Genomic DNA, 12,345 nt, shown 5'->3' on the forward strand with positions numbered 1-12,345 from the left:
CATTAGATCTACTGCAATATACTGATCCCTTCCCACAGATCAATGTACATTGAATACCAGTATCATTTATACTATATCTACGTTGGATATAATGTAATATACTGCTCCCTTCCCACAGATCTATGTAATCTTGGTAACAATATCATTATTACTATATCTACATTAGATATAATGTAATATACTGATACCTTCCCACAGATCAATGTACATATAATAACAGTTTCGTTATTACTATATCTACAATAGATATAATGTAATATACTGATCCCTCCCCACAGATGAACGTACATATAATAACAGTATCGTTATTACTATATCTACATTAGATATGTAATATACATTTAACAACAATATCATTATTACTATATCTACATTAGATATGTAATATATATTTAATAACAATATCATTATTACTATATCTACATCGGATGAAATTTAACATACTGATTTATTTTCACTGACCAATGTACATTTAATAACAATATCATTATTACTATATCTTCATTAGATATAATGTAATATACTGATCACTTCCCACAGATCAATGCACAGATTGTATCATTATTGTCATTACTAAATCTACATTAGATACGTAATAAACACTTAATAACTGTGTCGTTACTACTGTATCTACATTAGATCTACTGCAATATACTGATCCCTCCCCACAGATCAATGTACATTGAATACCAGTATCATTTATACTATATCTACATTGGATATAATGTAATATACTGCTCCCTTCCCACAGATCAATGTAATTTTGGTAACAATATCATTATTACTATATCTACATTAGATATAATGTATATACTGATCACTTCTCACAGATCAATGCACAGATTGTAACATTATCCTCATTACTGTATCTACATTAGATATGTAATAAACACTTAATAACAGTATCGTTACTACTATATCTACATTAGATCTACTGCAATATACTGATTCCTTCCCACAGATCAATGTACATTGAATAACCGCATCATTTATACTATATGTACATTGGATATAATGTAATACACAGATGCGTTCCCACATATCAATGTAATTTTGGTAACAATATCATTATTACTATATCAACATTAGATATAATGTAATATACTGATACCTTCTCACAGATCAATGTACATATAATAACAGTTTCGTTATTACTATATCTACATTAGATGTGTAATATACATTTAATAACAATGTCAGTACTACTATATCTGCATCAGATGTAATGTAATATACTGATTTAATCCCACAGACCAGTGTACATTTAATAACAATATCAAAATTACTATATCAACATTAGATAAAATGTAACATAATGATCCCTTCCCGCCGATCAATGTACATATAATAACAGTTTCGTTATTACTATATCTACATTGGATATAATGCAATATACTGATCGCTTCCCACAGATCAATGTGGTTTTGTTAACAACATCATTATTACAATATCTACATTAGATATAATGTAATATACTAATCGCTTCCCACAGATCAATGTACATATAATAACAGTCTCGTTATTACTATATCTACATTAGATACAATGTAATATACTGATACCTTCCCACAGATCAGTGTACATATAATAACAGTATCGTTATTACTATATCTACATTAGATATGTAATATACATTTAATAACAATATCATTCTTACTATATCTACATTAGATATGTAATATATATTTAATAACAATATCATTATTACTATATCTACATCGGATGAAATTTAACATACTGATTTATTTCCACAGACCAATGTACATTTAATAACAATATCATTATTACTATATCTTCATTAGATATAATGTAATATACTGATCACTTCCCACAGATCAATGCACAGATTGTATCATTATTGTCATTACTATATCTACATTAGATACGTAATAAACACTTAATAACTGTGTCGTTACTACTGTATCTACATTAGATCTACTGCAATATACTGATCCCTCCCCACAGATCAATGTACATTGAATACCAGTATCATTTATACTATATCTACATTGGATATAATGTAATATACTGCTCCCTTCCCACAGATCAATGTAATTTTGGTAACAATATCATTATTACTATATCTACATTAGATATAATGTAATATCCTGATCACTTCTCACAGATCAATGCACAGATTGTAACATTATCCTCATTACTATATCTACATTAGATATGTAATAAACACTTAATAACAGTATCGTTACTACTATATCTACATTAGATCTACTGCAATATACTGATTCCTTCCCACAGATCAATGTACATTGAATAACCGCATCATTTATACTATATGTACATTGGATATAATGTAATACACAGATGCGTTCCCACATATCAATGTAATTTTGGTAACAATATCATTATTACTATATCAACATTAGATATAATGTAATATACTGATACCTTCTCACAGATCAATGTACATATAATAACAGTTTCGTTATTACTATATCTACATTAGATGTGTAATATACATTTAATAACAATGTCAGTACTACTATATCTGCATCAGATGTAATGTAATATACTGATTTAATCCCACAGACCAGTGTACATTTAATAACAATATCAAAATTACTATATCAACATTAGATAAAATGTAACATAATGATCCCTTCCCGCCGATCAATGTACATATAATAACAGTTTCGTTATTACTATATCTACATTGGATATAATGTAATATACTGATCGCTTCCCACAGATCAATGCACAGATTGTAACATTATCGTCAATACTATATCTACATTGGGTATGTAATAAACCCTTAATAACGGTGTCGTTATTACTGTATCTACATTAGATCTACTGCAATATACTGATTCCTTTCCACAGATCAATGTACATTGAATAACAGTAACATTTACACTATATCTACATTGGATATGGTGTAATATACTGATGCCTTCCCACAAATCGATGTAATTTTGGTAACAATATCATTATTACTATATCAACATTAGATATAATGTAATATACTGATCCCTTCTCACAGATTAATGTACACATAATAACAGTTTCGTTATTACTATATCTACATTAGATATGTAATATACATTTAATAACAATATCATTATTACTATATCTACATCAGATGTAACGTAATATACTGATATATTTCCACAGACCAATGTACATTTAATATCAATATCATTATTACTATATCTTCATTAGATACAATGTAATATACTATTCACATCCCAGAGATCAATGCACAGACTGTACTATTATCGTCAATACTATATCTACATTAGATACGTAATATACACTTAATGACAGTATCGTTATTACTTTATCTACATTGGACCTACTGCAATATACTGATTCCTTCCCACATATCAATGTAGATTCAATAACAGTATCATTTATACTATATCTACTTTGAATATAATGTAATATACTGAAACCTTCCCACATATCAATGTAATTTTGGTAACAATATCATTATTACTATATCTACATTAGATATGTAATATACATTTAATAACAATATCATTATTACTATATGTACATTAGATATAATGTAATATAATGATCCCTTCCCACCGATCAATGTACATATAATGGCAGTATCGTTATTACTATATCTACATTAGATATGTAATATACATTTATAACAATATCATTATTACTATATCTACATCAGATGTAATGTAATATACTGATTTAATCCCACAGATCAATGTACATTTAATAACAATACCATATTACTATATCTACATCAGATGTAATTTAATATACTGATTTAATCCCACAGTCCAATGTACATTTAATAACAATATCATTATTGCTATATCTACATCAGATGAAATTTAATATACTGATTTAATCCCACAGATCAATGTACATATAATAACAGTATTGTTATTACCATATCTACATTAGATAGGTAATATACATTTAATAACAATATCATTGTTACTATATGTACATTAGATATAATGTTATATAATGATCCCTTCCCACCGAGCAATGTACATATAATGGCAGTATCGTTATTACTATATCTACATTAGATATGTAATATACATTTAATAACAATATCATTATTACGATATCTACATCAGATGTAATATAATATACTGATTTAATCCCACAGATCAATGTACATTTAATAACAATATCATTATTACTATATCTACATCAGATGTAATTTAATATACTGATTTAATCCCACAGACCAATGTACATTTAATAACAATATCATAATTACTATATCTACATCAGATGAAATTTAATATACTGATTTAATCCCACAGACCAATGTACATTTAATAACAATATCATTATTACTATATCTTAATTAGATATAATGTAATATACTGATCCCTTCCCACAGATCAATGTACATATAATAACAGTTTCGTTATTACTATATCTACATAAGATACAATGTAATATACTGATACCTTCCCACAGACCAATGTAATTTGGTAACAATATCATTGTTACTATATCTACATTAGATATAGTAATATACTTACCCCTTCCCACAGATCAATGTACATATGATAACAGCTTCGTTATTACTATATCTACATTAGATATAATGTAATATACCGATACCTTCCCACAGATCAATGTACATATAATAACAGTATCGTTATTACTATATCTACATTAGATATGTAATATATTAGAAGTACGAACCACGAAAAGAAAAGAAATAAAAGGAACTCAACAACCGCTGTTCAACACTTGTGAAACTTTGATTAATATAATAATAAGATAAAGATAAAAATACATATTTGGAATATGACATTACTGCAAGGCACAACACAATGTCGTAGAATTTCTTGCAGAAGCATGAAACAAAAACTTTGGATCTAATGATCGCCGATCCAGATGGGAAGCGCAACGCCGCACACCGACCGCAACGCCATCTATTCGATACATATTTCTGACACTTCCCCTTAAATTTAAAGTGAGAACTTTGAATTTACTCACAGATTACCTCATACTTTATACAAAAGAGAAAGAAAAACTTAATTAACTAATCCTAACGCTTTGGTAAATTTTTCATGTTTTGGGCCATTTAAAGCCTTAGTCAGCACATCGGCAACCATATCCTCTGTACGCAGATACTTAAAATTAAGCTTTTTCTCACGCAGAATTTCCTTTAAGAAATGATGCCTAATCGCGATATGTTTTGTTCTCGCATGGTACACCGGGTTTTCAACCAATTTCAGAGCGCTTGCATTGTCATTGTAAACCGTTACATTGAGTCCATTCTGAATCCCAAGCTCTTCAAATGCGTTAGACAGGTAAATAACTTCCTTAGCGGCATCCGTAATAGCCGTGTACTCAGCCTCAGTCGAGGACAACGCAACCGTCCGTTGCTTCCGTGACTCCCAGGTGATAGGACCTCCGCAAAAATAGAGTACATAGCCGGTAAAAGACCGTCGGTCAATCACACAACCTCCCCAATCTGCATCCGCGTAACCTGTCAACGATCCGTTACCCGACTGATAAACTAAACAATAGTTATTAGTTCCCTTAAGGTACCTCAGCACCCTTTTAGCGGCTTCCCAGTGTGCTTTTCCGTAACAGTTATTAAATTGACTGAGGTAGCTCACCGCGTAGCTTATGTCAGGCCTGGACACCACGGCAAGATACATCAAACTACCCACCAATTCACGGTAAGGGTACTGCTTACTTTGGGTTCCTGAATTTTCCTTAGCCAATGCCGTTCCAGGTTCCAAAGGCGTCTTGACTGGATTGGCATCCACCATGTTGAACCTTTCAAGCAATTTCTGGACATATCCCTTTTGGCTCAATTTAACCTTTTTCTTACCAAGTGCAAACTCGATTCCTAAACAATATTTCAGATTCCCTAAATCTTTAACAGAAAGAAAAACTTTAGTTAGTCCATTCTTAATGTGTTCAATTTTCTTTAAATCTCTGCATAGTATTAGGATGTCATCTACATAGACAACGGCCAATAATAATTCTTCCCCTCTATTACAATAGTACACACAAGGGTCGAAGTTTGATCGACTCAACCCCAAGAGTTTTAATTCCTTGTCCAACCACGCGTGCCATTGTCGACCCGCTTGCTTTAGGCCGTATATGGCCTTCTTTAGCTTGCAGACTTTATTACTGGATTTAGCCTGCCCTAACATCTTCCTGGCCGCAACCCTGGTCCGACTGCTACTATCTTCCGAATCCGCAATTTTTCTCAATAAGGTCTGTATATTCCTGGGCATCTCCATATACACCTCCTCGTCTAGTAAACCATTCAAATATGCGGTGGTTATATCGATTTGGTGGATATTCATTCCGTAATGAGCTGCCAAAGCAGCGGCAAAACGAATCGAACTGAGACGCGCTACAGGCGCGAAAGTCTCGTTATAATCCATCCCAGGCCTTTGGCTAAACCCGCGGGCAACCAATCTGGCTTTCCTTCGGTTGATGGTTCCATCTTGTCCATATTTATTGGTCAACACCATGCGACAACCTACGACATTTCTTCCTTCGGGTCGCTCGACCAATTCCCAAACATCCTTTTCTAACATGGATTTTATTTCATCAACCATTGCCGCAATCCATTCATCGGCATCTGTACCAGATGTAGCAACGTCCAGCGGGATCTCACTTGCGTACCCCAAAAAATTCTCTTGATTATTGACTCCCTCCGAGTACGCTTTCCGCGGTCTGCCTCGGCTCCCAGTCCTTATGATCCGAGGGCGTCCGCGGCCTCTCCTGGATCCAATACTGTCTTCATCTCTGCGATCCAGAGCCTCAGTGTTCCCTTCTTGTCTATGATCGTCATCTTCAGTGTTCTCTTCTTTTTCCTCATTTTCGAATTCTATTATTGAATCGTTGTTCTCATCTTCCTTTGGTGGATCCACTTTCTTATTTATTTGAATTGACTCTGTGAACTTCATATCACGGCTAACTACGATCTTATTCGTGCTTGTGTCTAGAAGCCGGTACCCTTTAGAATTTTCGTCGAATCCTGCGAACCTGTATTCTTTTGCCTTGTTGTCTAGCTTCTTCCTTAATTCCTTGGGAACATGCGCGTATGCTTTTGACCCAAAGACGTGCATATCCTTAAGATTAGGCTTTATCCCGCACCATCTCTCCATTGGGGTGGTACCTGTAGCTTTGGTGGCTAGTCGATTCTGCAGGTAATTTGAAAAATAGACAGCTTCACCCCAATACTTCCGCTCAAGTTCTGCATCAATTAATAGGCACCTCGCCATCTCCATGAGAGATCGATTCTTTCTTTCTGCCACGCCGTTCTGTTCAGGGGTGTAGCTGACTGTGTATTGACATTTTATCCCTTGGTTTGTGAAAAAAACCTTTAATTCTTTATTGACGTACTCTAAACCTCGGTCTGATCTGAAAACTTTGGGAACTTTACCAAATTTTGTCTTCACTTCTTGTACAAAGTCCTTGATCCTGTCAGTTGTCTCAGATTTATGACCCAATAGATATACCGTCGTATATCTGCTGAAATCGTCAATTAAAGTCAATACATAACGTTTCTGACCTGGAGTCCTAGTCTGCATTGGTCCACATACATCAGTGTGTATCAGATCCAATATCGATTCAGATTTACTGTCAGATTTCTGAGGGAAAGGTTTTCTGGTCATCTTCCCCTTGACGCAGGTGTCACATACTTGCCTCAAACCGCAGTCTTTAATTTTTACTCCCTCTATTGTCCCCTGTGACACCATTTCCTGTATTGCTGCAAAGTTCCTATGACCCAGCTTTCTGTGCCACGTGTGCTGGCAGTTTAAGGAATGCTGACTTGTAACAGTGAGGGCCTTATGGACATTCTTTAATTTAAATAAATCACCATACGATTTAGCCTTGATTATAATCTTGTCCTTTCCTCTTATTGTACACATTCCTTTGGTAAAGTTAACCTCATAATCCTTTTCTGTCAACCTTGTGACAGATATTAAATTCTCCTTCAAATCTGGAACATAGAGCACATCCTTTATATGAACAGCGAGAGGATTTCCTTGAGGGTCTTTACACCAAATTTGTCCGTCCCCTCTGCCTTCAACTTTTGCACAGGAGCCATTTGCCAGCCTCACACTATCGTCATCGCACTTCTCTAAATTAAGGAAGAAATCTCTGTTATTTGACATATGACTGGTTGCACCAGAGTCGATGCACCAATCATCTTTATTCCAAGATGTGCTGCTGATGTCAACATGGAAACAAACGTCGCTGTCAGAGCGAGTGCTTGTAGATTCCACGCATACCTTCTCACCAACAACCCTACTAGCCCTTTGATTTGACTTGCTTGGATTCTTTTCATTCCACCTCTGATATTTTATGCAATTTTTCTTCAGATGGCCTGGCTTCTTGCAGAAATAACAGGTGCACAAAATCGGTTTTTCTGTAGTTTTCCCTGCAGTCTTTCCTGATCCGGGTGCATTTTTATGGGTTACCTTTAAAACTTTCTCTTCTTCTTGAGTCCCATCTCTCAAATTCCGGCGCCTTGCTGCTTCATCCAATAATTTCCCTTTGACGAGTTCCAAGGTCAGCTCATTCTCATTACGAGTCTCTAATGCCGTAATGAGCGTTCCGAAAGAGTCCGGAAGGTTACTCAACATTATAGATATAACGATTTTCTCCTTCAAGGTCTCCCCCATGGCGGCGAGCCGATCCACGAGGCTCAACATCTCATGGACGTACTTTTCCATATCGCCATTTTCGTCTAACTTTAGGTTAATGATTCTTTTAAGCAAGTGTACCTGGTTTGTTAAGGATGCTTTCTGGTGGTATTTCCTTAGCGCTTCCCACGCTCCCTTTGCATCGCCAGCTCCCTTAAAATGTATGAACTGGTCATCTTCCAATAGAAGTCCGATAATCGCCCTGGCTTGACCGTCAGCTTTAAGCCATTTTTCATTTGGATCCTCAGGCCTTTCCTTACTTATAATATGCCACAGGTCCTCCTTAATCAACAGCAATTCGACCTTACTTTTCCATATTTCGTAATTCGCATTGTTCAGCTTTGTAATTGAAAAACGTATATCCGCCATTATACAACGCCACGTGCCCCTGGGCCCATAACCTATTAGAAGTACGAACCACGAAAAGAAAAGAAATAAAAGGAACTCAACAACCGCTGTTCAACACTTGTGAAACTTTAATTAATATAATAATAAGATAAAGATAAAAATACATATTTGGAATATGACATTACTGCAAGGCACAACACAATGTCGTAGAATTTCTTGCAGAAGCATGAAACAAAAACTTTGGATCTAATGATCGCCGATCCAGATGGGAAGCGCAACGCCGCACACCGACCGCAACGCCATCTATTCGATACATATTTCTGACAAAATATACATTTAATAACAATATCATTATTACTATATCTACATCAGATGTAATGTAATATACTGATTTAATCCCACAGATCAATGTACGTTTAATAACAATACAATTATTACTATATCTACATCAGATGTAATTTAATATACTGATTTAATCCCACAGATCAACGTACATATAATAACAGTTTCGTTATTAATATATCTACATTAGATATAATGTAATATACTGATACCTTCCCACAGACTAATGTACATATAATATCAGTATTGTTATTACTATATCTACATTAGATATGTAGTCTACATTTAATAACAATATCATTATTACTATATCTACATTAGATATAATGTAATATAATGATCCCTTCCTACCGATCAATGTACATATAATGGCAGTATCGTCATTACTATATCTACATTAGACGTGTAATATACATTTAATAACAATATCATTATTACTATATCTACATCAGATGTAATGTAATATACTGATTTAATCCCACAGACCAATGTACATTTAATAAAAATACCATTATTACTATATCTACATCAGATGTGATTTAATATACTGATTTAATCCCACAGACCAATGTACATTTAATAACAATATCATTATTACTATATCTACATCAGATGTAATTTAATATACTGATTTAATCCCACAGACCAATGTACATTTAATAACAATATCATTATTACTATATCTTAATTAGATATAATGTATATACTGATCACTTCCCAAAGATCAATGCACAGATTGTAGCATTATCGTCATTACTATATCTACATTAGATATGTAATAAACACTTAATAACAGTATCGTTATTACTATATCTACATTAGATCTACTGCAATATACTGATTCCTTCCCACAGATCAATGTAATTTTGATAACAATATCATTATTACTATATCTACATTAGATATAATGTAATATACTGATCCCTTCCCACAGATCAATGTACATATAATAACAGTTTCGTTATTAGTATATCTACATTCGATACAATATAATATACTGATACCTTCCAACGGATAAATGTACATATAATAACAGTATCGTTATTACTATAACTACATTAGATATGTAATATACATTTAATAACAATATCGTTGTTACTATATCTACATCAGATGAAATTTAATATACCGATTTAATCCCACAGACCAATGTACATTTAATAACAATACCGTTATTACTATATCTACATCAGATGTAATTTAATATACTGATTTGACCCCACAGATCAATGTACATATAATAACAGTTTCGTTATTACTATATCTACGTTAGATATAATGTAATATATTGATACCTTCCCACAGACCAATGTACATTTAATAACATATTATTACTATATCTTTAGATATAGTGTAATATATTGATCCCTTCCCACCGATCAATGTACAGAGAGTGGCAATATCGTTATTACTATATACTTATATGTAGATATATTAATAACAATATCATTATTACTATATCTACATTAGATATAATGTAATATACTGATCCCTTCCCACAGATCAATGTACATATAATAACAGTTTCGTTATTACTATATCTACATTAGATACGTAATATACATTTAATAACATATCATTGTTACTATATCTACATCAGATGAGTTTTAATATACTGATTTAATCCCACAGTCCAATGTACATTAATAACAATACCATTATTCTAATATCTACATCAGATGTAATTTAAAATACTGATGTAATCCCACAGATCAATGTACATATAATAACAGTTTCGTTATTACTATATCTACATTAGATATGTAATATACATTTAATAACAATATCATTTTAAACTATATCTACATTAGATATAATGTAATATAATGATCCCTTCCCACCGATCAATCTACATATAATGGCAGTATCGTTGTTACTATATCTACATTAGATATGTAATATACATTTAATAACAATATCATTATTACTATATCTATTAGATATAATGCAATATACTGAGTTTAATCCCACAGATCAATGTACATTTAATACAATACCATTATACTATATCTACATCAGATGTAATTTAATACACTGATTTAATCCCACAGACCAATGTACATACAATAACAGTTTCGTTATTACTATATCTACATTAGATCTACTGCAATATACTGATTCCTTCCCACAGATCAATGTATGTTGAATAACAGTACCATTTATACTATATCTACATTAGATGAAATTACAATGTTACAATGAAATATACTGATCCCATCCCACAGATCAATGTAATTTTGGTAACAATATCATTATTACTATATCTACATCAGATGAAATTTCATATACAGACTTATTCCCACAGACCGATGTACATTTAATAACAATATAACTATTACTATATCTTCATTATATAATGTAAAAATACTGATCACTTCCCACAGATCAATGCACTAGATGGTAACATTATCGTCATTACTAGTCTACATTAGATACGTAATAAACCTTAATAAGGGTCGTTACTACTGTATCTGCATCCAGATGTAATGCATATACTGATGCCCTTCCCACAGATTAATGTACATATAATGGCAGTATCGTTATTACGATATCTACTTAGATATGTAATATACATTTAATAACAATATCATTATTACTATATCTACATCAGATGTAATGTAATATACTGATTTAATCCCACAGATCAATGGTACAGTTAATAACCAATACCATTATTACTATATCTACATCAGATGTTATGTAATATAATGATCCCTTCCCACAGATCAATGCGCAGATTAGTAACATTATCGTCATTACTTATCTACATCAGATATGTATAAAACACTTAATAACAATATCATTATTACTATATTTACATTAGATGTAATGTAATATAATGCTCCGTTCCCACCATCAATTTACATTAATGGCAGTATCGTTATTACCATATCTACATTAGACGATGTAATATACACTTAATAACAATATCGTTATTACTATATCTACATCAGATGTTATTTAATATACTGATTTATTCCCACAGACCAATGTACATTTAATAACAATATCATTATTG

The sequence above is a fragment of the Osmia bicornis genome, unplaced genomic scaffold, assembly GCF_907164935.1.
Source record: "Osmia bicornis bicornis unplaced genomic scaffold, iOsmBic2.1, whole genome shotgun sequence".
Taxonomy (NCBI): domain Eukaryota; kingdom Metazoa; phylum Arthropoda; class Insecta; order Hymenoptera; family Megachilidae; genus Osmia; species Osmia bicornis.